At 47.0% G+C, this 27,177-nt stretch overlaps 20 non-coding genes across 20 annotated transcripts; all 20 read left to right on the top strand.

Moving 5' to 3' along the window:
• Positions 1–570: 570 nt before the first annotated feature.
• On the top strand, positions 571–761 carry LOC142281198 (U2 spliceosomal RNA). Its single transcript, XR_012743328.1, has one exon. It is a non-coding gene; the product is annotated as a U2 spliceosomal RNA (small nuclear RNA).
• Positions 762–1,878: 1,117 nt separating this feature from the next.
• LOC142281195 (U2 spliceosomal RNA) lies at positions 1,879–2,069 on the top strand. Its single transcript, XR_012743326.1, has one exon. It is a non-coding gene; the product is annotated as a U2 spliceosomal RNA (small nuclear RNA).
• Positions 2,070–3,186: 1,117 nt separating this feature from the next.
• Positions 3,187–3,377, top strand: LOC142281194 (U2 spliceosomal RNA). The gene has a single exon (XR_012743325.1). It is a non-coding gene; the product is annotated as a U2 spliceosomal RNA (small nuclear RNA).
• Positions 3,378–4,494: 1,117 nt separating this feature from the next.
• Positions 4,495–4,685, top strand: LOC142281150 (U2 spliceosomal RNA). Its single transcript, XR_012743292.1, has one exon. It is a non-coding gene; the product is annotated as a U2 spliceosomal RNA (small nuclear RNA).
• A 1,117-nt stretch (positions 4,686–5,802) lies between these two features.
• On the top strand, positions 5,803–5,993 carry LOC142281193 (U2 spliceosomal RNA). The gene has a single exon (XR_012743324.1). It is a non-coding gene; the product is annotated as a U2 spliceosomal RNA (small nuclear RNA).
• Positions 5,994–7,110: 1,117 nt separating this feature from the next.
• LOC142281192 (U2 spliceosomal RNA) lies at positions 7,111–7,301 on the top strand. Its single transcript, XR_012743323.1, has one exon. It is a non-coding gene; the product is annotated as a U2 spliceosomal RNA (small nuclear RNA).
• Positions 7,302–8,418: 1,117 nt separating this feature from the next.
• On the top strand, positions 8,419–8,609 carry LOC142281191 (U2 spliceosomal RNA). The gene has a single exon (XR_012743322.1). It is a non-coding gene; the product is annotated as a U2 spliceosomal RNA (small nuclear RNA).
• A 1,117-nt stretch (positions 8,610–9,726) lies between these two features.
• On the top strand, positions 9,727–9,917 carry LOC142281190 (U2 spliceosomal RNA). Its single transcript, XR_012743321.1, has one exon. It is a non-coding gene; the product is annotated as a U2 spliceosomal RNA (small nuclear RNA).
• Positions 9,918–11,034: 1,117 nt separating this feature from the next.
• LOC142281189 (U2 spliceosomal RNA) lies at positions 11,035–11,225 on the top strand. Its single transcript, XR_012743320.1, has one exon. It is a non-coding gene; the product is annotated as a U2 spliceosomal RNA (small nuclear RNA).
• Positions 11,226–12,342: 1,117 nt separating this feature from the next.
• On the top strand, positions 12,343–12,533 carry LOC142281188 (U2 spliceosomal RNA). The gene has a single exon (XR_012743319.1). It is a non-coding gene; the product is annotated as a U2 spliceosomal RNA (small nuclear RNA).
• A 1,919-nt stretch (positions 12,534–14,452) lies between these two features.
• On the top strand, positions 14,453–14,645 carry LOC142281154 (U2 spliceosomal RNA). The gene has a single exon (XR_012743296.1). It is a non-coding gene; the product is annotated as a U2 spliceosomal RNA (small nuclear RNA).
• Positions 14,646–15,762: 1,117 nt separating this feature from the next.
• Positions 15,763–15,953, top strand: LOC142281187 (U2 spliceosomal RNA). The gene has a single exon (XR_012743318.1). It is a non-coding gene; the product is annotated as a U2 spliceosomal RNA (small nuclear RNA).
• A 1,117-nt stretch (positions 15,954–17,070) lies between these two features.
• On the top strand, positions 17,071–17,261 carry LOC142281186 (U2 spliceosomal RNA). The gene has a single exon (XR_012743317.1). It is a non-coding gene; the product is annotated as a U2 spliceosomal RNA (small nuclear RNA).
• A 1,117-nt stretch (positions 17,262–18,378) lies between these two features.
• Positions 18,379–18,569, top strand: LOC142281184 (U2 spliceosomal RNA). The gene has a single exon (XR_012743315.1). It is a non-coding gene; the product is annotated as a U2 spliceosomal RNA (small nuclear RNA).
• Positions 18,570–19,686: 1,117 nt separating this feature from the next.
• Positions 19,687–19,877, top strand: LOC142281183 (U2 spliceosomal RNA). The gene has a single exon (XR_012743314.1). It is a non-coding gene; the product is annotated as a U2 spliceosomal RNA (small nuclear RNA).
• Positions 19,878–20,994: 1,117 nt separating this feature from the next.
• Positions 20,995–21,185, top strand: LOC142281182 (U2 spliceosomal RNA). Its single transcript, XR_012743313.1, has one exon. It is a non-coding gene; the product is annotated as a U2 spliceosomal RNA (small nuclear RNA).
• Positions 21,186–22,302: 1,117 nt separating this feature from the next.
• Positions 22,303–22,493, top strand: LOC142281181 (U2 spliceosomal RNA). Its single transcript, XR_012743312.1, has one exon. It is a non-coding gene; the product is annotated as a U2 spliceosomal RNA (small nuclear RNA).
• Positions 22,494–23,610: 1,117 nt separating this feature from the next.
• Positions 23,611–23,801, top strand: LOC142281180 (U2 spliceosomal RNA). Its single transcript, XR_012743311.1, has one exon. It is a non-coding gene; the product is annotated as a U2 spliceosomal RNA (small nuclear RNA).
• A 1,117-nt stretch (positions 23,802–24,918) lies between these two features.
• LOC142281179 (U2 spliceosomal RNA) lies at positions 24,919–25,109 on the top strand. The gene has a single exon (XR_012743310.1). It is a non-coding gene; the product is annotated as a U2 spliceosomal RNA (small nuclear RNA).
• Positions 25,110–26,226: 1,117 nt separating this feature from the next.
• Positions 26,227–26,417, top strand: LOC142281178 (U2 spliceosomal RNA). Its single transcript, XR_012743309.1, has one exon. It is a non-coding gene; the product is annotated as a U2 spliceosomal RNA (small nuclear RNA).
• The last annotated feature ends 760 nt before the right edge of the window (positions 26,418–27,177 follow it).

Genomic DNA, 27,177 nt, shown 5'->3' with positions numbered 1-27,177 from the left:
ACAATGCCCCCCGATGACATCACAATAGCGCTGCTGCCTAGAAAACAAGCTGCGCAGAAGAAGTTGTTCTTTGGGTGGGAGGGTGGGCTAGTGGAAGGAGGGGGCAATCTCTTTTTTTCCCGGGTGGTAGGGGGATGACAGGAGAAGGGAAGCGGGTGGTGAGAAAGGTACAGAGGGCAGGGTTTGGGGGCTGGGAAGGAAAGGGAAAAGATTAGGGTTTGGGGATGATGAAAGGGCTTTCTACGGGTAAGGATGGCAAAGGGTGGCAGTGACGGAAAGTCAGGCAACCTGTCCTGTCCGTCTTTTTGTATCGTGAATTGGAAAGACTGCAAGGGGGAGGGGAGTTGCTTGCGCCCTAAAGGAGGAGTTATTCAGATTCATTGCAGTGGGCGGCGGCTGCAAAACGCACCATTCTTCTTGTTTTTGCTCTGCAAAGCAGCCTTTTCAAGGGTTGGCTTGGGTGACAAAATGTCTTGTGTAGGCGTGGGTTTGTCTCCCTCTCGCTCTCTCTCCCTAAGATGTGTCCGGCATAGGCCAGGGTGCCACTCGAGGCCCAAACCAATTCTGGTTATCGCTTCTCGGCCTTTTGGCTAAGATCAAGTGTAGTATCTGTTCTTATCAGTTTAATATCTGATACGTCCCCTATCTGGGGACCATATATTAAATGGATTTTTAGAACAGGGAGATGGAAAAAGAGCTTGCTCTGTCCACTCCACGCATTGACCTGGTATTGCAGTACCTCCAGGAACGGTGCACCCCTTCTTAACCCAGTTTCCAAAAGCAGAACTCGATTCACCTGATTCATATTAGCCCGATTAGCGAATTGAAATGAATTTTTATCTAACACACTTTTTACTTGCTTTATTCATCCAAATAGCAAACTCATCACCACTCAACTTCACCAACTCTGCTATGTCCCGTGCAGTATCTTGTTGTCAGTCTAATCTAGATCATGTGTAATTGAATGGAATAGATCCCTTTTGGACAAAGTGGAGTCAGATGCTGCAGTGACCACAGGTGTGAGAGGATCTACAATTGGCATCTGGTGTTATCTCTCTGCTTCCACTCCAAATAAAGTTACCTGTTGTTACCTGAACGTCAAATACTAAGAATGGGCGGCCTATGAAAGAATTAGTACTTTCATTAAGTATACTAAACCGGCTAATTGGGAATAGACAAACTGTAAAAAGCCCTCTGAGAAAGCCCCTCTCTAACCTTTGTTAGTAAGCTTTTCTGTAGCCTGCCTGTTGATGTATTTTCGGTTTGAACAGTGCACAACATGAAGAGACGGAACACTGGCGGCTTGTCACAATGCCCCCCGATGACATCACAATAGCGCTGCTGCCTAGAAAACAAGCTGCGCAGAAGAAGTTGTTCTTTGGGTGGGAGGGTGGGCTAGTGGAAGGAGGGGGCAATCTCTTTTTTTCCCGGGTGGTAGGGGGATGACAGGAGAAGGGAAGCGGGTGGTGAGAAAGGTACAGAGGGCAGGGTTTGGGGGCTGGGAAGGAAAGGGAAAAGATTAGGGTTTGGGGATGATGAAAGGGCTTTCTACGGGTAAGGATGGCAAAGGGTGGCAGTGACGGAAAGTCAGGCAACCTGTCCTGTCCGTCTTTTTGTATCGTGAATTGGAAAGACTGCAAGGGGGAGGGGAGTTGCTTGCGCCCTAAAGGAGGAGTTATTCAGATTCATTGCAGTGGGCGGCGGCTGCAAAACGCACCATTCTTCTTGTTTTTGCTCTGCAAAGCAGCCTTTTCAAGGGTTGGCTTGGGTGACAAAATGTCTTGTGTAGGCGTGGGTTTGTCTCCCTCTCGCTCTCTCTCCCTAAGATGTGTCCGGCATAGGCCAGGGTGCCACTCGAGGCCCAAACCAATTCTGGTTATCGCTTCTCGGCCTTTTGGCTAAGATCAAGTGTAGTATCTGTTCTTATCAGTTTAATATCTGATACGTCCCCTATCTGGGGACCATATATTAAATGGATTTTTAGAACAGGGAGATGGAAAAAGAGCTTGCTCTGTCCACTCCACGCATTGACCTGGTATTGCAGTACCTCCAGGAACGGTGCACCCCTTCTTAACCCAGTTTCCAAAAGCAGAACTCGATTCACCTGATTCATATTAGCCCGATTAGCGAATTGAAATGAATTTTTATCTAACACACTTTTTACTTGCTTTATTCATCCAAATAGCAAACTCATCACCACTCAACTTCACCAACTCTGCTATGTCCCGTGCAGTATCTTGTTGTCAGTCTAATCTAGATCATGTGTAATTGAATGGAATAGATCCCTTTTGGACAAAGTGGAGTCAGATGCTGCAGTGACCACAGGTGTGAGAGGATCTACAATTGGCATCTGGTGTTATCTCTCTGCTTCCACTCCAAATAAAGTTACCTGTTGTTACCTGAACGTCAAATACTAAGAATGGGCGGCCTATGAAAGAATTAGTACTTTCATTAAGTATACTAAACCGGCTAATTGGGAATAGACAAACTGTAAAAAGCCCTCTGAGAAAGCCCCTCTCTAACCTTTGTTAGTAAGCTTTTCTGTAGCCTGCCTGTTGATGTATTTTCGGTTTGAACAGTGCACAACATGAAGAGACGGAACACTGGCGGCTTGTCACAATGCCCCCCGATGACATCACAATAGCGCTGCTGCCTAGAAAACAAGCTGCGCAGAAGAAGTTGTTCTTTGGGTGGGAGGGTGGGCTAGTGGAAGGAGGGGGCAATCTCTTTTTTTCCCGGGTGGTAGGGGGATGACAGGAGAAGGGAAGCGGGTGGTGAGAAAGGTACAGAGGGCAGGGTTTGGGGGCTGGGAAGGAAAGGGAAAAGATTAGGGTTTGGGGATGATGAAAGGGCTTTCTACGGGTAAGGATGGCAAAGGGTGGCAGTGACGGAAAGTCAGGCAACCTGTCCTGTCCGTCTTTTTGTATCGTGAATTGGAAAGACTGCAAGGGGGAGGGGAGTTGCTTGCGCCCTAAAGGAGGAGTTATTCAGATTCATTGCAGTGGGCGGCGGCTGCAAAACGCACCATTCTTCTTGTTTTTGCTCTGCAAAGCAGCCTTTTCAAGGGTTGGCTTGGGTGACAAAATGTCTTGTGTAGGCGTGGGTTTGTCTCCCTCTCGCTCTCTCTCCCTAAGATGTGTCCGGCATAGGCCAGGGTGCCACTCGAGGCCCAAACCAATTCTGGTTATCGCTTCTCGGCCTTTTGGCTAAGATCAAGTGTAGTATCTGTTCTTATCAGTTTAATATCTGATACGTCCCCTATCTGGGGACCATATATTAAATGGATTTTTAGAACAGGGAGATGGAAAAAGAGCTTGCTCTGTCCACTCCACGCATTGACCTGGTATTGCAGTACCTCCAGGAACGGTGCACCCCTTCTTAACCCAGTTTCCAAAAGCAGAACTCGATTCACCTGATTCATATTAGCCCGATTAGCGAATTGAAATGAATTTTTATCTAACACACTTTTTACTTGCTTTATTCATCCAAATAGCAAACTCATCACCACTCAACTTCACCAACTCTGCTATGTCCCGTGCAGTATCTTGTTGTCAGTCTAATCTAGATCATGTGTAATTGAATGGAATAGATCCCTTTTGGACAAAGTGGAGTCAGATGCTGCAGTGACCACAGGTGTGAGAGGATCTACAATTGGCATCTGGTGTTATCTCTCTGCTTCCACTCCAAATAAAGTTACCTGTTGTTACCTGAACGTCAAATACTAAGAATGGGCGGCCTATGAAAGAATTAGTACTTTCATTAAGTATACTAAACCGGCTAATTGGGAATAGACAAACTGTAAAAAGCCCTCTGAGAAAGCCCCTCTCTAACCTTTGTTAGTAAGCTTTTCTGTAGCCTGCCTGTTGATGTATTTTCGGTTTGAACAGTGCACAACATGAAGAGACGGAACACTGGCGGCTTGTCACAATGCCCCCCGATGACATCACAATAGCGCTGCTGCCTAGAAAACAAGCTGCGCAGAAGAAGTTGTTCTTTGGGTGGGAGGGTGGGCTAGTGGAAGGAGGGGGCAATCTCTTTTTTTCCTGGGTGGTAGGGGGATGACAGGAGAAGGGAAGCGGGTGGTGAGAAAGGTACAGAGGGCAGGGTTTGGGGGCTGGGAAGGAAAGGGAAAAGATTAGGGTTTGGGGATGATGAAAGGGCTTTCTACGGGTAAGGATGGCAAAGGGTGGCAGTGACGGAAAGTCAGGCAACCTGTCCTGTCCGTCTTTTTGTATCGTGAATTGGAAAGACTGCAAGGGGGAGGGGAGTTGCTTGCGCCCTAAAGGAGGAGTTATTCAGATTCATTGCAGTGGGCGGCGGCTGCAAAACGCACCATTCTTCTTGTTTTTGCTCTGCAAAGCAGCCTTTTCAAGGGTTGGCTTGGGTGACAAAATGTCTTGTGTAGGCGTGGGTTTGTCTCCCTCTCGCTCTCTCTCCCTAAGATGTGTCCGGCATAGGCCAGGGTGCCACTCGAGGCCCAAACCAATTCTGGTTATCGCTTCTCGGCCTTTTGGCTAAGATCAAGTGTAGTATCTGTTCTTATCAGTTTAATATCTGATACGTTCCCTATCTGGGGACCATATATTAAATGGATTTTTAGAACAGGGAGATGGAAAAAGAGCTTGCTCTGTCCACTCCACGCATTGACCTGGTATTGCAGTACCTCCAGGAACGGTGCACCCCTTCTTAACCCAGTTTTCAAAAGCAGAACTCGATTCACCTGATTCATATTAGCCCGATTAGCGAATTGAAATGAATTTTTATCTAACACACTTTTTACTTGCTTTATTCATCCAAATAGCAAACTCATCACCACTCAACTTCACCAACTCTGCTATGTCCCGTGCAGTATCTTGTTGTCAGTCTAATCTAGATCATGTGTAATTGAATGGAATAGATCCCTTTTGGACAAAGTGGAGTCAGATGCTGCAGTGACCACAGGTGTGAGAGGATCTACAATTGGCATCTGGTGTTATCTCTCTGCTTCCACTCCAAATAAAGTTACCTGTTGTTACCTGAACGTCAAATACTAAGAATGGGCGGCCTATGAAAGAATTAGTACTTTCATTAAGTATACTAAACCGGCTAATTGGGAATAGACAAACTGTAAAAAGCCCTCTGAGAAAGCCCCTCTCTAACCTTTGTTAGTAAGCTTTTCTGTAGCCTGCCTGTTGATGTATTTTCGGTTTGAACAGTGCACAACATGAAGAGACGGAACACTGGCGGCTTGTCACAATGCCCCCCGATGACATCACAATAGCGCTGCTGCCTAGAAAACAAGCTGCGCAGAAGAAGTTGTTCTTTGGGTGGGAGGGTGGGCTAGTGGAAGGAGGGGGCAATCTCTTTTTTTCCCGGGTGGTAGGGGGATGACAGGAGAAGGGAAGCGGGTGGTGAGAAAGGTACAGAGGGCAGGGTTTGGGGGCTGGGAAGGAAAGGGAAAAGATTAGGGTTTGGGGATGATGAAAGGGCTTTCTACGGGTAAGGATGGCAAAGGGTGGCAGTGACGGAAAGTCAGGCAACCTGTCCTGTCCGTCTTTTTGTATCGTGAATTGGAAAGACTGCAAGGGGGAGGGGAGTTGCTTGCGCCCTAAAGGAGGAGTTATTCAGATTCATTGCAGTGGGCGGCGGCTGCAAAACGCACCATTCTTCTTGTTTTTGCTCTGCAAAGCAGCCTTTTCAAGGGTTGGCTTGGGTGACAAAATGTCTTGTGTAGGCGTGGGTTTGTCTCCCTCTCGCTCTCTCTCCCTAAGATGTGTCCGGCATAGGCCAGGGTGCCACTCGAGGCCCAAACCAATTCTGGTTATCGCTTCTCGGCCTTTTGGCTAAGATCAAGTGTAGTATCTGTTCTTATCAGTTTAATATCTGATACGTCCCCTATCTGGGGACCATATATTAAATGGATTTTTAGAACAGGGAGATGGAAAAAGAGCTTGCTCTGTCCACTCCACGCATTGACCTGGTATTGCAGTACCTCCAGGAACGGTGCACCCCTTCTTAACCCAGTTTCCAAAAGCAGAACTCGATTCACCTGATTCATATTAGCCCGATTAGCGAATTGAAATGAATTTTTATCTAACACACTTTTTACTTGCTTTATTCATCCAAATAGCAAACTCATCACCACTCAACTTCACCAACTCTGCTATGTCCCGTGCAGTATCTTGTTGTCAGTCTAATCTAGATCATGTGTAATTGAATGGAATAGATCCCTTTTGGACAAAGTGGAGTCAGATGCTGCAGTGACCACAGGTGTGAGAGGATCTACAATTGGCATCTGGTGTTATCTCTCTGCTTCCACTCCAAATAAAGTTACCTGTTGTTACCTGAACGTCAAATACTAAGAATGGGCGGCCTATGAAAGAATTAGTACTTTCATTAAGTATACTAAACCGGCTAATTGGGAATAGACAAACTGTAAAAAGCCCTCTGAGAAAGCCCCTCTCTAACCTTTGTTAGTAAGCTTTTCTGTAGCCTGCCTGTTGATGTATTTTCGGTTTGAACAGTGCACAACATGAAGAGACGGAACACTGGCGGCTTGTCACAATGCCCCCCGATGACATCACAATAGCGCTGCTGCCTAGAAAACAAGCTGCGCAGAAGAAGTTGTTCTTTGGGTGGGAGGGTGGGCTAGTGGAAGGAGGGGGCAATCTCTTTTTTTCCCGGGTGGTAGGGGGATGACAGGAGAAGGGAAGCGGGTGGTGAGAAAGGTACAGAGGGCAGGGTTTGGGGGCTGGGAAGGAAAGGGAAAAGATTAGGGTTTGGGGATGATGAAAGGGCTTTCTACGGGTAAGGATGGCAAAGGGTGGCAGTGACGGAAAGTCAGGCAACCTGTCCTGTCCGTCTTTTTGTATCGTGAATTGGAAAGACTGCAAGGGGGAGGGGAGTTGCTTGCGCCCTAAAGGAGGAGTTATTCAGATTCATTGCAGTGGGCGGCGGCTGCAAAACGCACCATTCTTCTTGTTTTTGCTCTGCAAAGCAGCCTTTTCAAGGGTTGGCTTGGGTGACAAAATGTCTTGTGTAGGCGTGGGTTTGTCTCCCTCTCGCTCTCTCTCCCTAAGATGTGTCCGGCATAGGCCAGGGTGCCACTCGAGGCCCAAACCAATTCTGGTTATCGCTTCTCGGCCTTTTGGCTAAGATCAAGTGTAGTATCTGTTCTTATCAGTTTAATATCTGATACGTCCCCTATCTGGGGACCATATATTAAATGGATTTTTAGAACAGGGAGATGGAAAAAGAGCTTGCTCTGTCCACTCCACGCATTGACCTGGTATTGCAGTACCTCCAGGAACGGTGCACCCCTTCTTAACCCAGTTTCCAAAAGCAGAACTCGATTCACCTGATTCATATTAGCCCGATTAGCGAATTGAAATGAATTTGTATCTAACACACTTTTTACTTGCTTTATTCATCCAAATAGCAAACTCATCACCACTCAACTTCACCAACTCTGCTATGTCCCGTGCAGTATCTTGTTGTCAGTCTAATCTAGATCATGTGTAATTGAATGGAATAGATCCCTTTTGGACAAAGTGGAGTCAGATGCTGCAGTGACCACAGGTGTGAGAGGATCTACAATTGGCATCTGGTGTTATCTCTCTGCTTCCACTCCAAATAAAGTTACCTGTTGTTACCTGAACGTCAAATACTAAGAATGGGCGGCCTATGAAAGAATTAGTACTTTCATTAAGTATACTAAACCGGCTAATTGGGAATAGACAAACTGTAAAAAGCCCTCTGAGAAAGCCCCTCTCTAACCTTTGTTAGTAAGCTTTTCTGTAGCCTGCCTGTTGATGTATTTTCGGTTTGAACAGTGCACAACATGAAGAGACGGAACACTGGCGGCTTGTCACAATGCCCCCCGATGACATCACAATAGCGCTGCTGCCTAGAAAACAAGCTGCGCAGAAGAAGTTGTTCTTTGGGTGGGAGGGTGGGCTAGTGGAAGGAGGGGGCAATCTCTTTTTTTCCCGGGTGGTAGGGGGATGACAGGAGAAGGGAAGCGGGTGGTGAGAAAGGTACAGAGGGCAGGGTTTGGGGGCTGGGAAGGAAAGGGAAAAGATTAGGGTTTGGGGATGATGAAAGGGCTTTCTACGGGTAAGGATGGCAAAGGGTGGCAGTGACGGAAAGTCAGGCAACCTGTCCTGTCCGTCTTTTTGTATCGTGAATTGGAAAGACTGCAAGGGGGAGGGGAGTTGCTTGCGCCCTAAAGGAGGAGTTATTCAGATTCATTGCAGTGGGCGGCGGCTGCAAAACGCACCATTCTTCTTGTTTTTGCTCTGCAAAGCAGCCTTTTCAAGGGTTGGCTTGGGTGACAAAATGTCTTGTGTAGGCGTGGGTTTGTCTCCCTCTCGCTCTCTCTCCCTAAGATGTGTCCGGCATAGGCCAGGGTGCCACTCGAGGCCCAAACCAATTCTGGTTATCGCTTCTCGGCCTTTTGGCTAAGATCAAGTGTAGTATCTGTTCTTATCAGTTTAATATCTGATACGTCCCCTATCTGGGGACCATATATTAAATGGATTTTTAGAACAGGGAGATGGAAAAAGAGCTTGCTCTGTCCACTCCACGCATTGACCTGGTATTGCAGTACCTCCAGGAACGGTGCACCCCTTCTTAACCCAGTTTCCAAAAGCAGAACTCGATTCACCTGATTCATATTAGCCCGATTAGCGAATTGAAATGAATTTTTATCTAACACACTTTTTACTTGCTTTATTCATCCAAATAGCAAACTCATCACCACTCAACTTCACCAACTCTGCTATGTCCCGTGCAGTATCTTGTTGTCAGTCTAATCTAGATCATGTGTAATTGAATGGAATAGATCCCTTTTGGACAAAGTGGAGTCAGATGCTGCAGTGACCACAGGTGTGAGAGGATCTACAATTGGCATCTGGTGTTATCTCTCTGCTTCCACTCCAAATAAAGTTACCTGTTGTTACCTGAACGTCAAATACTAAGAATGGGCGGCCTATGAAAGAATTAGTACTTTCATTAAGTATACTAAACCGGCTAATTGGGAATAGACAAACTGTAAAAAGCCCTCTGAGAAAGCCCCTCTCTAACCTTTGTTAGTAAGCTTTTCTGTAGCCTGCCTGTTGATGTATTTTCGGTTTGAACAGTGCACAACATGAAGAGACGGAACACTGGCGGCTTGTCACAATGCCCCCCGATGACATCACAATAGCGCTGCTGCCTAGAAAACAAGCTGCGCAGAAGAAGTTGTTCTTTGGGTGGGAGGGTGGGCTAGTGGAAGGAGGGGGCAATCTCTTTTTTTCCCGGGTGGTAGGGGGATGACAGGAGAAGGGAAGCGGGTGGTGAGAAAGGTACAGAGGGCAGGGTTTGGGGGCTGGGAAGGAAAGGGAAAAGATTAGGGTTTGGGGATGATGAAAGGGCTTTCTACGGGTAAGGATGGCAAAGGGTGGCAGTGACGGAAAGTCAGGCAACCTGTCCTGTCCGTCTTTTTGTATCGTGAATTGGAAAGACTGCAAGGGGGAGGGGAGTTGCTTGCGCCCTAAAGGAGGAGTTATTCAGATTCATTGCAGTGGGCGGCGGCTGCAAAACGCACCATTCTTCTTGTTTTTGCTCTGCAAAGCAGCCTTTTCAAGGGTTGGCTTGGGTGACAAAATGTCTTGTGTAGGCGTGGGTTTGTCTCCCTCTCGCTCTCTCTCCCTAAGATGTGTCCGGCATAGGCCAGGGTGCCACTCGAGGCCCAAACCAATTCTGGTTATCGCTTCTCGGCCTTTTGGCTAAGATCAAGTGTAGTATCTGTTCTTATCAGTTTAATATCTGATACGTCCCCTATCTGGGGACCATATATTAAATGGATTTTTAGAACAGGGAGATGGAAAAAGAGCTTGCTCTGTCCACTCCACGCATTGACCTGGTATTGCAGTACCTCCAGGAACGGTGCACCCCTTCTTAACCCAGTTTCCAAAAGCAGAACTCGATTCACCTGATTCATATTAGCCCGATTAGCGAATTGAAATGAATTTTTATCTAACACACTTTTTACTTGCTTTATTCATCCAAATAGCAAACTCATCACCACTCAACTTCACCAACTCTGCTATGTCCCGTGCAGTATCTTGTTGTCAGTCTAATCTAGATCATGTGTAATTGAATGGAATAGATCCCTTTTGGACAAAGTGGAGTCAGATGCTGCAGTGACCACAGGTGTGAGAGGATCTACAATTGGCATCTGGTGTTATCTCTCTGCTTCCACTCCAAATAAAGTTACCTGTTGTTACCTGAACGTCAAATACTAAGAATGGGCGGCCTATGAAAGAATTAGTACTTTCATTAAGTATACTAAACCGGCTAATTGGGAATAGACAAACTGTAAAAAGCCCTCTGAGAAAGCCCCTCTCTAACCTTTGTTAGTAAGCTTTTCTGTAGCCTGCCTGTTGATGTATTTTCGGTTTGAACAGTGCACAACATGAAGAGACGGAACACTGGCGGCTTGTCACAATGCCCCCCGATGACATCACAATAGCGCTGCTGCCTAGAAAACAAGCTGCGCAGAAGAAGTTGTTCTTTGGGTGGGAGGGTGGGCTAGTGGAAGGAGGGGGCAATCTCTTTTTTTCCCGGGTGGTAGGGGGATGACAGGAGAAGGGAAGCGGGTGGTGAGAAAGGTACAGAGGGCAGGGTTTGGGGGCTGGGAAGGAAAGGGAAAAGATTAGGGTTTGGGGATGATGAAAGGGCTTTCTACGGGTAAGGATGGCAAAGGGTGGCAGTGACGGAAAGTCAGGCAACCTGTCCTGTCCGTCTTTTTGTATCGTGAATTGGAAAGACTGCAAGGGGGAGGGGAGTTGCTTGCGCCCTAAAGGAGGAGTTATTCAGATTCATTGCAGTGGGCGGCGGCTGCAAAACGCACCATTCTTCTTGTTTTTGCTCTGCAAAGCAGCCTTTTCAAGGGTTGGCTTGGGTGACAAAATGTCTTGTGTAGGCGTGGGTTTGTCTCCCTCTCGCTCTCTCTCCCTAAGATGTGTCCGGCATAGGCCAGGGGGCCACTCGAGGCCCAAACCAATTCTGGTTATCGCTTCTCGGCCTTTTGGCTAAGATCAAGTGTAGTATCTGTTCTTATCAGTTTAATATCTGATACGTCCCCTATCTGGGGACCATATATTAAATGGATTTTTAGAACAGGGAGATGGAAAAAGAGCTTGCTCTGTCCACTCCACGCATTGACCTGGTATTGCAGTACCTCCAGGAACGGTGCACCCCTTCTTAACCCAGTTTCCAAAAGCAGAACTCGATTCACCTGATTCATATTAGCCCGATTAGCGAATTGAAATGAATTTTTATCTAACACACTTTTTACTTGCTTTATTCATCCAAATAGCAAACTCATCACCACTCAACTTCACCAACTCTGCTATGTCCCGTGCAGTATCTTGTTGTCAGTCTAATCTAGATCATGTGTAATTGAATGGAATAGATCCCTTTTGGACAAAGTGGAGTCAGATGCTGCAGTGACCACAGGTGTGAGAGGATCTACAATTGGCATCTGGTGTTATCTCTCTGCTTCCACTCCAAATAAAGTTACCTGTTGTTACCTGAACGTCAAATACTAAGAATGGGCGGCCTATGAAAGAATTAGTACTTTCATTAAGTATACTAAACCGGCTAATTGGGAATAGACAAACTGTAAAAAGCCCTCTGAGAAAGCCCCTCTCTAACCTTTGTTAGTAAGCTTTTCTGTAGCCTGCCTGTTGATGTATTTTCGGTTTGAACAGTGCACAACATGAAGAGACGGAACACTGGCGGCTTGTCACAATGCCCCCCGATGACATCACAATAGCGCTGCTGCCTAGAAAACAAGCTGCGCAGAAGAAGTTGTTCTTTGGGTGGGAGGGTGGGCTAGTGGAAGGAGGGGGCAATCTCTTTTTTTCCCGGGTGGTAGGGGGATGACAGGAGAAGGGAAGCGGGTGGTGAGAAAGGTACAGAGGGCAGGGTTTGGGGGCTGGGAAGGAAAGGGAAAAGATTAGGGTTTGGGGATGATGAAAGGGCTTTCTACGGGTAAGGATGGCAAAGGGTGGCAGTGACGGAAAGTCAGGCAACCTGTCCTGTCCGTCTTTTTGTATCGTGAATTGGAAAGACTGCAAGGGGGAGGGGAGTTGCTTGCGCCCTAAAGGAGGAGTTATTCAGATTCATTGCAGTGGGCGGCGGCTGCAAAACGCACCATTCTTCTTGTTTTTGCTCTGCAAAGCAGCCTTTTCAAGGGTTGGCTTGGGTGACAAAATGTCTTGTGTAGGCGTGGGTTTGTCTCCCTCTCGCTCTCTCTCCCTAAGATGTGTCCGGCATAGGCCAGGGTGCCACTCGAGGCCCAAACCAATTCTGGTTATCGCTTCTCGGCCTTTTGGCTAAGATCAAGTGTAGTATCTGTTCTTATCAGTTTAATATCTGATACGTCCCCTATCTGGGGACCATATATTAAATGGATTTTTAGAACAGGGAGATGGAAAAAGAGCTTGCTCTGTCCACTCCACGCATTGACCTGGTATTGCAGTACCTCCAGGAACGGTGCACCCCTTCTTAACCCAGTTTCCAAAAGCAGAACTCGATTCACCTGATTCATATTAGCCCGATTAGCGAATTGAAATGAATTTTTATCTAACACACTTTTTACTTGCTTTATTCATCCAAATAGCAAACTCATCACCACTCAACTTCACCAACTCTGCTATGTCCCGTGCAGTATCTTGTTGTCAGTCTAATCTAGATCATGTGTAATTGAATGGAATAGATCCCTTTTGGACAAAGTGGAGTCAGATGCTGCAGTGACCACAGGTGTGAGAGGATCTACAATTGGCATCTGGTGTTATCTCTCTGCTTCCACTCCAAATAAAGTTACCTGTTGTTACCTGAACGTCAAATACTAAGAATGGGCGGCCTATGAAAGAATTAGTACTTTCATTAAGTATACTAAACCGGCTAATTGGGAATAGACAAACTGTAAAAAGCCCTCTGAGAAAGCCCCTCTCTAACCTTTGTTAGTAAGCTTTTCTGTAGCCTGCCTGTTGATGTATTTTCGGTTTGAACAGTGCACAACATGAAGAGACGGAACACTGGCGGCTTGTCACAATGCCCCCCGATGACATCACAATAGCGCTGCTGCCTAGAAAACAAGCTGCGCAGAAGAAGTTGTTCTTTGGGTGGGAGGGTGGGCTAGTGGAAGGAGGGGGCAATCTCTTTTTTTCCCGGGTGGTAGGGGGATGACAGGAGAAGGGAAGCGGGTGGTGAGAAAGGTACAGAGGGCAGGGTTTGGGGGCTGGGAAGGAAAGGGAAAAGATTAGGGTTTGGGGATGATGAAAGGGCTTTCTACGGGTAAGGATGGCAAAGGGTGGCAGTGACGGAAAGTCAGGCAACCTGTCCTGTCCGTCTTTTTGTATCGTGAATTGGAAAGACTGCAAGGGGGAGGGGAGTTGCTTGCGCCCTAAAGGAGGAGTTATTCAGATTCATTGCAGTGGGCGGCGGCTGCAAAACGCACCATTCTTCTTGTTTTTGCTCTGCAAAGCAGCCTTTTCAAGGGTTGGCTTGGGTGACAAAATGTCTTGTGTAGGCGTGGGTTTGTCTCCCTCTCGCTCTCTCTCCCTAAGATGTGTCCGGCATAGGCCAGGGTGCCACTCGAGGCCCAAACCAATTCTGGTTATCGCTTCTCGGCCTTTTGGCTAAGATCAAGTGTAGTGTTGTTCGAAGAGGTGGTTTAAGCTCCAGGCCACCTTAGTACAATGATACAATGCACACTGGAAGGTTGCGCTTGCTAGTACTCTGGGTGGATAGTATATTCATCTAGAGGAAAACATGGCCCTACCAGGATCGAGGCTATTAGACTGAGTAAGGGTGGGGGGCTATGGTACAACGTGCCCCAGGACTGACGACCCTGGAGTGAGTCTGAGCTTGCTGGCTTGGGACCCCGGCAAGCCTTGGGCTCTGTAGCACACCGTACCTTGCCTTTTCATACTTTTTGAGCATATTACCCTATCCCGGCCTTCTGGCTAGGAAGGGAAATTTTTATAATCCCGGTCGGAGGTCTGGTCAGCTTTGGGCTGAGAAACTAACACCCGGTTGGAGGTCTGGGTCAGCTTCGGCTGAGAAACCAACACCCGGTTGGAGGTCTGGGTCAGCTTCGGCTGAGAAACCAACACCCGGTTGGAGGTCCGGTTAGCCTTGGGCTGAGAAACCAACACCGGTTGACGGTCCGGGCAGTTTCGGCTGCGAAACCAACAACTAGTAGCTCTCTACTCCACTTGGGTAAGATGCCTGGGTGGACGCTGGGAGCAACGACAAGGCTCAACCAGGCTTCGGCTTGGGTGAGCACCGAAGATCCCTGATCCTTTCTGTGGCCTTCTGGCTCGGAGGGACGGGGTTGATTTTTGGGGACCCTCTCCTCACGGTGGGGTCCACACGAATCCTAGCCTTTGCACTGTTTTTGGTGTGACTTCGGTCATGCATTTTTTGTGGTGCTTTGGAAAGCTTCATTAAATCAAAAATCTGTTCTTATCAGTTTAATATCTGATACGTCCCCTATCTGGGGACCATATATTAAATGGATTTTTAGAACAGGGAGATGGAAAAAGAGCTTGCTCTGTCCACTCCACGCATTGACCTGGTATTGCAGTACCTCCAGGAACGGTGCACCCCTTCTTAACCCAGTTTCCAAAAGCAGAACTCGATTCACCTGATTCATATTAGCCCGATTAGCGAATTGAAATGAATTTTTATCTAACACACTTTTTACTTGCTTTATTCATCCAAATAGCAAACTCATCACCACTCAACTTCACCAACTCTGCTATGTCCCGTGCAGTATCTTGTTGTCAGTCTAATCTAGATCATGTGTAATTGAATGGAATAGATCCCTTTTGGACAAAGTGGAGTCAGATGCTGCAGTGACCACAGGTGTGAGAGGATCTACAATTGGCATCTGGTGTTATCTCTCTGCTTCCACTCCAAATAAAGTTACCTGTTGTTACCTGAACGTCAAATACTAAGAATGGGCGGCCTATGAAAGAATTAGTACTTTCATTAAGTATACTAAACCGGCTAATTGGGAATAGACAAACTGTAAAAAGCCCTCTGAGAAAGCCCCTCTCTAACCTTTGTTAGTAAGCTTTTCTGTAGCCTGCCTGTTGATGTATTTTCGGTTTGAAAAGTGCACAACATGAAGAGACGGAACACTGGCGGCTTGTCACAATGCCCCCCGATGACATCACAATAGCGCTGCTGCCTAGAAAACAAGCTGCGCAGAAGAAGTTGTTCTTTGGGTGGGAGGGTGGGCTAGTGGAAGGAGGGGGCAATCTCTTTTTTTCCCGGGTGGTAGGGGGATGACAGGAGAAGGGAAGCGGGTGGTGAGAAAGGTACAGAGGGCAGGGTTTGGGGGCTGGGAAGGAAAGGGAAAAGATTAGGGTTTGGGGATGATGAAAGGGCTTTCTACGGGTAAGGATGGCAAAGGGTGGCAGTGACGGAAAGTCAGGCAACCTGTCCTGTCCGTCTTTTTGTATCGTGAATTGGAAAGACTGCAAGGGGGAGGGGAGTTGCTTGCGCCCTAAAGGAGGAGTTATTCAGATTCATTGCAGTGGGCGGCGGCTGCAAAACGCACCATTCTTCTTGTTTTTGCTCTGCAAAGCAGCCTTTTCAAGGGTTGGCTTGGGTGACAAAATGTCTTGTGTAGGCGTGGGTTTGTCTCCCTCTCGCTCTCTCTCCCTAAGATGTGTCCGGCATAGGCCAGGGTGCCACTCGAGGCCCAAACCAATTCTGGTTATCGCTTCTCGGCCTTTTGGCTAAGATCAAGTGTAGTATCTGTTCTTATCAGTTTAATATCTGATACGTCCCCTATCTGGGGACCATATATTAAATGGATTTTTAGAACAGGGAGATGGAAAAAGAGCTTGCTCTGTCCACTCCACGCATTGACCTGGTATTGCAGTACCTCCAGGAACGGTGCACCCCTTCTTAACCCAGTTTCCAAAAGCAGAACTCGATTCACCTGATTCATATTAGCCCGATTAGCGAATTGAAATGAATTTTTATCTAACACACTTTTTACTTGCTTTATTCATCCAAATAGCAAACTCATCACCACTCAACTTCACCAACTCTGCTATGTCCCGTGCAGTATCTTGTTGTCAGTCTAATCTAGATCATGTGTAATTGAATGGAATAGATCCCTTTTGGACAAAGTGGAGTCAGATGCTGCAGTGACCACAGGTGTGAGAGGATCTACAATTGGCATCTGGTGTTATCTCTCTGCTTCCACTCCAAATAAAGTTACCTGTTGTTACCTGAACGTCAAATACTAAGAATGGGCGGCCTATGAAAGAATTAGTACTTTCATTAAGTATACTAAACCGGCTAATTGGGAATAGACAAACTGTAAAAAGCCCTCTGAGAAAGCCCCTCTCTAACCTTTGTTAGTAAGCTTTTCTGTAGCCTGCCTGTTGATGTATTTTCGGTTTGAACAGTGCACAACATGAAGAGACGGAACACTGGCGGCTTGTCACAATGCCCCCCGATGACATCACAATAGCGCTGCTGCCTAGAAAACAAGCTGCGCAGAAGAAGTTGTTCTTTGGGTGGGAGGGTGGGCTAGTGGAAGGAGGGGGCAATCTCTTTTTTTCCCGGGTGGTAGGGGGATGACAGGAGAAGGGAAGCGGGTGGTGAGAAAGGTACAGAGGGCAGGGTTTGGGGGCTGGGAAGGAAAGGGAAAAGATTAGGGTTTGGGGATGATGAAAGGGCTTTCTACGGGTAAGGATGGCAAAGGGTGGCAGTGACGGAAAGTCAGGCAACCTGTCCTGTCCGTCTTTTTGTATCGTGAATTGGAAAGACTGCAAGGGGGAGGGGAGTTGCTTGCGCCCTAAAGGAGGAGTTATTCAGATTCATTGCAGTGGGCGGCGGCTGCAAAACGCACCATTCTTCTTGTTTTTGCTCTGCAAAGCAGCCTTTTCAAGGGTTGGCTTGGGTGACAAAATGTCTTGTGTAGGCGTGGGTTTGTCTCCCTCTCGCTCTCTCTCCCTAAGATGTGTCCGGCATAGGCCAGGGTGCCACTCGAGGCCCAAACCAATTCTGGTTATCGCTTCTCGGCCTTTTGGCTAAGATCAAGTGTAGTATCTGTTCTTATCAGTTTAATATCTGATACGTCCCCTATCTGGGGACCATATATTAAATGGATTTTTAGAACAGGGAGATGGAAAAAGAGCTTGCTCTGTCCACTCCACGCATTGACCTGGTATTGCAGTACCTCCAGGAACGGTGCACCCCTTCTTAACCCAGTTTCCAAAAGCAGAACTCGATTCACCTGATTCATATTAGCCCGATTAGCGAATTGAAATGAATTTTTATCTAACACACTTTTTACTTGCTTTATTCATCCAAATAGCAAACTCATCACCACTCAACTTCACCAACTCTGCTATGTCCCGTGCAGTATCTTGTTGTCAGTCTAATCTAGATCATGTGTAATTGAATGGAATAGATCCCTTTTGGACAAAGTGGAGTCAGATGCTGCAGTGACCACAGGTGTGAGAGGATCTACAATTGGCATCTGGTGTTATCTCTCTGCTTCCACTCCAAATAAAGTTACCTGTTGTTACCTGAACGTCAAATACTAAGAATGGGCGGCCTATGAAAAAATTAGTACTTTCATTAAGTATACTAAACCGGCTAATTGGGAATAGACAAACTGTAAAAAGCCCTCTGAGAAAGCCCCTCTCTAACCTTTGTTAGTAAGCTTTTCTGTAGCCTGCCTGTTGATGTATTTTCGGTTTGAACAGTGCACAACATGAAGAGACGGAACACTGGCGGCTTGTCACAATGCCCCCCGATGACATCACAATAGCGCTGCTGCCTAGAAAACAAGCTGCGCAGAAGAAGTTGTTCTTTGGGTGGGAGGGTGGGCTAGTGGAAGGAGGGGGCAATCTCTTTTTTTCCCGGGTGGTAGGGGGATGACAGGAGAAGGGAAGCGGGTGGTGAGAAAGGTACAGAGGGCAGGGTTTGGGGGCTGGGAAGGAAAGGGAAAAGATTAGGGTTTGGGGATGATGAAAGGGCTTTCTACGGGTAAGGATGGCAAAGGGTGGCAGTGACGGAAAGTCAGGCAACCTGTCCTGTCCGTCTTTTTGTATCGTGAATTGGAAAGACTGCAAGGGGGAGGGGAGTTGCTTGCGCCCTAAAGGAGGAGTTATTCAGATTCATTGCAGTGGGCGGCGGCTGCAAAACGCACCATTCTTCTTGTTTTTGCTCTGCAAAGCAGCCTTTTCAAGGGTTGGCTTGGGTGACAAAATGTCTTGTGTAGGCGTGGGTTTGTCTCCCTCTCGCTCTCTCTCCCTAAGATGTGTCCGGCATAGGCCAGGGTGCCACTCGAGGCCCAAACCAATTCTGGTTATCGCTTCTCGGCCTTTTGGCTAAGATCAAGTGTAGTATCTGTTCTTATCAGTTTAATATCTGATACGTCCCCTATCTGGGGACCATATATTAAATGGATTTTTAGAACAGGGAGATGGAAAAAGAGCTTGCTCTGTCCACTCCACGCATTGACCTGGTATTGCAGTACCTCCAGGAACGGTGCACCCCTTCTTAACCCAGTTTCCAAAAGCAGAACTCGATTCACCTGATTCATATTAGCCCGATTAGCGAATTGAAATGAATTTTTATCTAACACACTTTTTACTTGCTTTATTCATCCAAATAGCAAACTCATCACCACTCAACTTCACCAACTCTGCTATGTCCCGTGCAGTATCTTGTTGTCAGTCTAATCTAGATCATGTGTAATTGAATGGAATAGATCCCTTTTGGACAAAGTGGAGTCAGATGCTGCAGTGACCACAGGTGTGAGAGGATCTACAATTGGCATCTGGTGTTATCTCTCTGCTTCCACTCCAAATAAAGTTACCTGTTGTTACCTGAACGTCAAATACTAAGAATGGGCGGCCTATGAAAGAATTAGTACTTTCATTAAGTATACTAAACCGGCTAATTGGGAATAGACAAACTGTAAAAAGCCCTCTGAGAAAGCCCCTCTCTAACCTTTGTTAGTAAGCTTTTCTGTAGCCTGCCTGTTGATGTATTTTCGGTTTGAACAGTGCACAACATGAAGAGACGGAACACTGGCGGCTTGTCACAATGCCCCCCGATGACATCACAATAGCGCTGCTGCCTAGAAAACAAGCTGCGCAGAAGAAGTTGTTCTTTGGGTGGGAGGGTGGGCTAGTGGAAGGAGGGGGCAATCTCTTTTTTTCCCGGGTGGTAGGGGGATGACAGGAGAAGGGAAGCGGGTGGTGAGAAAGGTACAGAGGGCAGGGTTTGGGGGCTGGGAAGGAAAGGGAAAAGATTAGGGTTTGGGGATGATGAAAGGGCTTTCTACGGGTAAGGATGGCAAAGGGTGGCAGTGACGGAAAGTCAGGCAACCTGTCCTGTCCGTCTTTTTGTATCGTGAATTGGAAAGACTGCAAGGGGGAGGGGAGTTGCTTGCGCCCTAAAGGAGGAGTTATTCAGATTCATTGCAGTGGGCGGCGGCTGCAAAACGCACCATTCTTCTTGTTTTTGCTCTGCAAAGCAGCCTTTTCAAGGGTTGGCTTGGGTGACAAAATGTCTTGTGTAGGCGTGGGTTTGTCTCCCTCTCGCTCTCTCTCCCTAAGATGTGTCCGGCATAGGCCAGGGTGCCACTCGAGGCCCAAACCAATTCTGGTTATCGCTTCTCGGCCTTTTGGCTAAGATCAAGTGTAGTATCTGTTCTTATCAGTTTAATATCTGATACGTCCCCTATCTGGGGACCATATATTAAATGGATTTTTAGAACAGGGAGATGGAAAAAGAGCTTGCTCTGTCCACTCCACGCATTGACCTGGTATTGCAGTACCTCCAGGAACGGTGCACCCCTTCTTAACCCAGTTTCCAAAAGCAGAACTCGATTCACCTGATTCATATTAGCCCGATTAGCGAATTGAAATGAATTTTTATCTAACACACTTTTTACTTGCTTTATTCATCCAAATAGCAAACTCATCACCACTCAACTTCACCAACTCTGCTATGTCCCGTGCAGTATCTTGTTGTCAGTCTAATCTAGATCATGTGTAATTGAATGGAATAGATCCCTTTTGGACAAAGTGGAGTCAGATGCTGCAGTGACCACAGGTGTGAGAGGATCTACAATTGGCATCTGGTGTTATCTCTCTGCTTCCACTCCAAATAAAGTTACCTGTTGTTACCTGAACGTCAAATACTAAGAATGGGCGGCCTATGAAAGAATTAGTACTTTCATTAAGTATACTAAACCGGCTAATTGGGAATAGACAAACTGTAAAAAGCCCTCTGAGAAAGCCCCTCTCTAACCTTTGTTAGTAAGCTTTTCTGTAGCCTGCCTGTTGATGTATTTTCGGTTTGAACAGTGCACAACATGAAGAGACGGAACACTGGCGGCTTGTCACAATGCCCCCCGATGACATCACAATAGCGCTGCTGCCTAGAAAACAAGCTGCGCAGAAGAAGTTGTTCTTTGGGTGGGAGGGTGGGCTAGTGGAAGGAGGGGGCAATCTCTTTTTTTCCCGGGTGGTAGGGGGATGACAGGAGAAGGGAAGCGGGTGGTGAGAAAGGTACAGAGGGCAGGGTTTGGGGGCTGGGAAGGAAAGGGAAAAGATTAGGGTTTGGGGATGATGAAAGGGCTTTCTACGGGTAAGGATGGCAAAGGGTGGCAGTGACGGAAAGTCAGGCAACCTGTCCTGTCCGTCTTTTTGTATCGTGAATTGGAAAGACTGCAAGGGGGAGGGGAGTTGCTTGCGCCCTAAAGGAGGAGTTATTCAGATTCATTGCAGTGGGCGGCGGCTGCAAAACGCACCATTCTTCTTGTTTTTGCTCTGCAAAGCAGCCTTTTCAAGGGTTGGCTTGGGTGACAAAATGTCTTGTGTAGGCGTGGGTTTGTCTCCCTCTCGCTCTCTCTCCCTAAGATGTGTCCGGCATAGGCCAGGGTGCCACTCGAGGCCCAAACCAATTCTGGTTATCGCTTCTCGGCCTTTTGGCTAAGATCAAGTGTAGTATCTGTTCTTATCAGTTTAATATCTGATACGTCCCCTATCTGGGGACCATATATTAAATGGATTTTTAGAACAGGGAGATGGAAAAAGAGCTTGCTCTGTCCACTCCACGCATTGACCTGGTATTGCAGTACCTCCAGGAACGGTGCACCCCTTCTTAACCCAGTTTCCAAAAGCAGAACTCGATTCACCTGATTCATATTAGCCCGATTAGCGAATTGAAATGAATTTTTATCTAACACACTTTTTACTTGCTTTATTCATCCAAATAGCAAACTCATCACCACTCAACTTCACCAACTCTGCTATGTCCCGTGCAGTATCTTGTTGTCAGTCTAATCTAGATCATGTGTAATTGAATGGAATAGATCCCTTTTGGACAAAGTGGAGTCAGATGCTGCAGTGACCACAGGTGTGAGAGGATCTACAATTGGCATCTGGTGTTATCTCTCTGCTTCCACTCCAAATAAAGTTACCTGTTGTTACCTGAACGTCAAATACTAAGAATGGGCGGCCTATGAAAGAATTAGTACTTTCATTAAGTATACTAAACCGGCTAATTGGGAATAGACAAACTGTAAAAAGCCCTCTGAGAAAGCCCCTCTCTAACCTTTGTTAGTAAGCTTTTCTGTAGCCTGCCTGTTGATGTATTTTCGGTTTGAACAGTGCACAACATGAAGAGACGGAACACTGGCGGCTTGTCACAATGCCCCCCGATGACATCACAATAGCGCTGCTGCCTAGAAAACAAGCTGCGCAGAAGAAGTTGTTCTTTGGGTGGGAGGGTGGGCTAGTGGAAGGAGGGGGCAATCTCTTTTTTTCCCGGGTGGTAGGGGGATGACAGGAGAAGGGAAGCGGGTGGTGAGAAAGGTACAGAGGGCAGGGTTTGGGGGCTGGGAAGGAAAGGGAAAAGATTAGGGTTTGGGGATGATGAAAGGGCTTTCTACGGGTAAGGATGGCAAAGGGTGGCAGTGACGGAAAGTCAGGCAACCTGTCCTGTCCGTCTTTTTGTATCGTGAATTGGAAAGACTGCAAGGGGGAGGGGAGTTGCTTGCGCCCTAAAGGAGGAGTTATTCAGATTCATTGCAGTGGGCGGCGGCTGCAAAACGCACCATTCTTCTTGTTTTTGCTCTGCAAAGCAGCCTTTTCAAGGGTTGGCTTGGGTGACAAAATGTCTTGTGTAGGCGTGGGTTTGTCTCCCTCTCGCTCTCTCTCCCTAAGATGTGTCCGGCATAGGCCAGGGTGCCACTCGAGGCCCAAACCAATTCTGGTTATCGCTTCTCGGCCTTTTGGCTAAGATCAAGTGTAGTATCTGTTCTTATCAGTTTAATATCTGATACGTCCCCTATCTGGGGACCATATATTAAATGGATTTTTAGAACAGGGAGATGGAAAAAGAGCTTGCTCTGTCCACTCCACGCATTGACCTGGTATTGCAGTACCTCCAGGAACGGTGCACCCCTTCTTAACCCAGTTTCCAAAAGCAGAACTCGATTCACCTGATTCATATTAGCCCGATTAGCGAATTGAAATGAATTTTTATCTAACACACTTTTTACTTGCTTTATTCATCCAAATAGCAAACTCATCACCACTCAACTTCACCAACTCTGCTATGTCCCGTGCAGTATCTTGTTGTCAGTCTAATCTAGATCATGTGTAATTGAATGGAATAGATCCCTTTTGGACAAAGTGGAGTCAGATGCTGCAGTGACCACAGGTGTGAGAGGATCTACAATTGGCATCTGGTGTTATCTCTCTGCTTCCACTCCAAATAAAGTTACCTGTTGTTACCTGAACGTCAAATACTAAGAATGGGCGGCCTATGAAAGAATTAGTACTTTCATTAAGTATACTAAACCGGCTAATTGGGAATAGACAAACTGTAAAAAGCCCTCTGAGAAAGCCCCTCTCTAACCTTTGTTAGTAAGCTTTTCTGTAGCCTGCCTGTTGATGTATTTTCGGTTTGAACAGTGCACAACATGAAGAGACGGAACACTGGCGGCTTGTCACAATGCCCCCCGATGACATCACAATAGCGCTGCTGCCTAGAAAACAAGCTGCGCAGAAGAAGTTGTTCTTTGGGTGGGAGGGTGGGCTAGTGGAAGGAGGGGGCAATCTCTTTTTTTCCCGGGTGGTAGGGGGATGACAGGAGAAGGGAAGCGGGTGGTGAGAAAGGTACAGAGGGCAGGGTTTGGGGGCTGGGAAGGAAAGGGAAAAGATTAGGGTTTGGGGATGATGAAAGGGCTTTCTACGGGTAAGGATGGCAAAGGGTGGCAGTGACGGAAAGTCAGGCAACCTGTCCTGTCCGTCTTTTTGTATCGTGAATTGGAAAGACTGCAAGGGGGAGGGGAGTTGCTTGCGCCCTAAAGGAGGAGTTATTCAGATTCATTGCAGTGGGCGGCGGCTGCAAAACGCACCATTCTTCTTGTTTTTGCTCTGCAAAGCAGCCTTTTCAAGGGTTGGCTTGGGTGACAAAATGTCTTGTGTAGGCGTGGGTTTGTCTCCCTCTCGCTCTCTCTCCCTAAGATGTGTCCGGCATAGGCCAGGGTGCCACTCGAGGCCCAAACCAATTCTGGTTATCGCTTCTCGGCCTTTTGGCTAAGATCAAGTGTAGTATCTGTTCTTATCAGTTTAATATCTGATACGTCCCCTATCTGGGGACCATATATTAAATGGATTTTTAGAACAGGGAGATGGAAAAAGAGCTTGCTCTGTCCACTCCACGCATTGACCTGGTATTGCAGTACCTCCAGGAACGGTGCACCCCTTCTTAACCCAGTTTCCAAAAGCAGAACTCGATTCACCTGATTCATATTAGCCCGATTAGCGAATTGAAATGAATTTTTATCTAACACACTTTTTACTTGCTTTATTCATCCAAATAGCAAACTCATCACCACTCAACTTCACCAACTCTGCTATGTCCCGTGCAGTATCTTGTTGTCAGTCTAATCTAGATCATGTGTAATTGAATGGAATAGATCCCTTTTGGACAAAGTGGAGTCAGATGCTGCAGTGACCACAGGTGTGAGAGGATCTACAATTGGCATCTGGTGTTATCTCTCTGCTTCCACTCCAAATAAAGTTACCTGTTGTTACCTGAACGTCAAATACTAAGAATGGGCGGCCTATGAAAGAATTAGTACTTTCATTAAGTATACTAAACCGGCTAATTGGGAATAGACAAACTGTAAAAAGCCCTCTGAGAAATCCCCTCTCTAACCTTTGTTAGTAAGCTTTTCTGTAGCCTGCCTGTTGATGTATTTTCGGTTTGAACAGTGCACAACATGAAGAGACGGAACACTGGCGGCTTGTCACAATGCCCCCCGATGACATCACAATAGCGCTGCTGCCTAGAAAACAAGCTGCGCAGAAGAAGTTGTTCTTTGGGTGGGAGGGTGGGCTAGTGGAAGGAGGGGGCAATCTCTTTTTTTCCCGGGTGGTAGGGGGATGACAGGAGAAGGGAAGCGGGTGGTGAGAAAGGTACAGAGGGCAGGGTTTGGGGGCTGGGAAGGAAAGGGAAAAGATTAGGGTTTGGGGATGATGAAAGGGCTTTCTACGGGTAAGGATGGCAAAGGGTGGCAGTGACGGAAAGTCAGGCAACCTGTCCTGTCCGTCTTTTTGTATCGTGAATTGGAAAGACTGCAAGGGGGAGGGGAGTTGCTTGCGCCCTAAAGGAGGAGTTATTCAGATTCATTGCAGTGGGCGGCGGCTGCAAAACGCACCATTCTTCTTGTTTTTGCTCTGCAAAGCAGCCTTTTCAAGGGTTGGCTTGGGTGACAAAATGTCTTGTGTAGGCGTGGGTTTGTCTCCCTCTCGCTCTCTCTCCCTAAGATGTGTCCGGCATAGGCCAGGGTGCCACTCGAGGCCCAAACCAATTCTGGTTATCGCTTCTCGGCCTTTTGGCTAAGATCAAGTGTAGTATCTGTTCTTATCAGTTTAATATCTGATACGTCCCCTATCTGGGGACCATATATTAAATGGATTTTTAGAACAGGGAGATGGAAAAAGAGCTTGCTCTGTCCACTCCACGCATTGACCTGGTATTGCAGTACCTCCAGGAACGGTGCACCCCTTCTTAACCCAGTTTCCAAAAGCAGAACTCGATTCACCTGATTCATATTAGCCCGATTAGCGAATTGAAATGAATTTTTATCTAACACACTTTTTACTTGCTTTATTCATCCAAATAGCAAACTCATCACCACTCAACTTCACCAACTCTGCTATGTCCCGTGCAGTATCTTGTTGTCAGTCTAATCTAGATCATGTGTAATTGAATGGAATAGATCCCTTTTGGACAAAGTGGAGTCAGATGCTGCAGTGACCACAGGTGTGAGAGGATCTACAATTGGCATCTGGTGTTATCTCTCTGCTTCCACTCCAAATAAAGTTACCTGTTGTTACCTGAACGTCAAATACTAAGAATGGGCGGCCTATGAAAGAATTAGTACTTTCATTAAGTATACTAAACCGGCTAATTGGGAATAGACAAACTGTAAAAAGCCCTCTGAGAAAGCCCCTCTCTAACCTTTGTTAGTAAGCTTTTCTGTAGCCTGCCTGTTGATGTATTTTCGGTTTGAACAGTGCACAACATGAAGAGACGGAACACTGGCGGCTTGTCACAATGCCCCCCGATGACATCACAATAGCGCTGCTGCCTAGAAAACAAGCTGCGCAGAAGAAGTTGTTCTTTGGGTGGGAGGGTGGGCTAGTGGAAGGAGGGGGCAATCTCTTTTTTTCCCGGGTGGTAGGGGGATGACAGGAGAAGGGAAGCGGGTGGTGAGAAAGGTACAGAGGGCAGGGTTTGGGGGCTGGGAAGGAAAGGGAAAAGATTAGGGTTTGGGGATGATGAAAGGGCTTTCTACGGGTAAGGATGGCAAAGGGTGGCAGTGACGGAAAGTCAGGCAACCTGTCCTGTCCGTCTTTTTGTATCGTGAATTGGAAAGACTGCAAGGGGGAGGGGAGTTGCTTGCGCCCTAAAGGAGGAGTTATTCAGATTCATTGCAGTGGGCGGCGGCTGCAAAACGCACCATTCTTCTTGTTTTTGCTCTGCAAAGCAGCCTTTTCAAGGGTTGGCTTGGGTGACAAAATGTCTTGTGTAGGAGTGGGTTTGTCTCCCTCTCGCTCTCTCTCCCTAAGATGTGTCCGGCATAGGCCAGGGTGCCACTCGAGGCCCAAACCAATTCTGGTTATCGCTTCTCGGCCTTTTGGCTAAGATCAAGTGTAGTATCTGTTCTTATCAGTTTAATATCTGATACGTCCCCTATCTGGGGACCATATATTAAATGGATTTTTAGAACAGGGAGATGGAAAAAGAGCTTGCTCTGTCCACTCCACGCATTGACCTGGTATTGCAGTACCTCCAGGAACGGTGCACCCCTTCTTAACCCAGTTTCCAAAAGCAGAACTCGATTCACCTGATTCATATTAGCCCGATTAGCGAATTGAAATGAATTTTTATCTAACACACTTTTTACTTGCTTTATTCATCCAAATAGCAAACTCATCACCACTCAACTTCACCAACTCTGCTATGTCCCGTGCAGTATCTTGTTGTCAGTCTAATCTAGATCATGTGTAATTGAATGGAATAGATCCCTTTTGGACAAAGTGGAGTCAGATGCTGCAGTGACCACAGGTGTGAGAGGATCTACAATTGGCATCTGGTGTTATCTCTCTGCTTCCACTCCAAATAAAGTTACCTGTTGTTACCTGAACGTCAAATACTAAGAATGGGCGGCCTATGAAAGAATTAGTACTTTCATTAAGTATACTAAACCGGCTAATTGGGAATAGACAAACTGTAAAAAGCCCTCTGAGAAAGCCCCTCTCTAACCTTTGTTAGTAAGCTTTTCTGTAGCCTGCCTGTTGATGTATTTTCGGTTTGAACAGTGCACAACATGAAGAGACGGAACACTGGCGGCTTGTCACAATGCCCCCCGATGACATCACAATAGCGCTGCTGCCTAGAAAACAAGCTGCGCAGAAGAAGTTGTTCTTTGGGTGGGAGGGTGGGCTAGTGGAAGGAGGGGGCAATCTCTTTTTTTCCCGGGCGGTAGGGGGATGACATGAGAAGGGAAGCGGGTGGTGAGAAAGGTACAGAGGGCAGGGTTTGGGGGCTGGGAAGGAAAGGGAAAAGATT

This window comes from Anomaloglossus baeobatrachus, unplaced genomic scaffold (assembly GCF_048569485.1).
Source record: "Anomaloglossus baeobatrachus isolate aAnoBae1 unplaced genomic scaffold, aAnoBae1.hap1 Scaffold_467, whole genome shotgun sequence".
NCBI classification, from domain to species: domain Eukaryota; kingdom Metazoa; phylum Chordata; class Amphibia; order Anura; family Aromobatidae; genus Anomaloglossus; species Anomaloglossus baeobatrachus.
The sequence above is the reverse complement of the archived record's forward strand: the minus strand, read 5'-3'. Positions and strand labels throughout refer to the sequence as shown.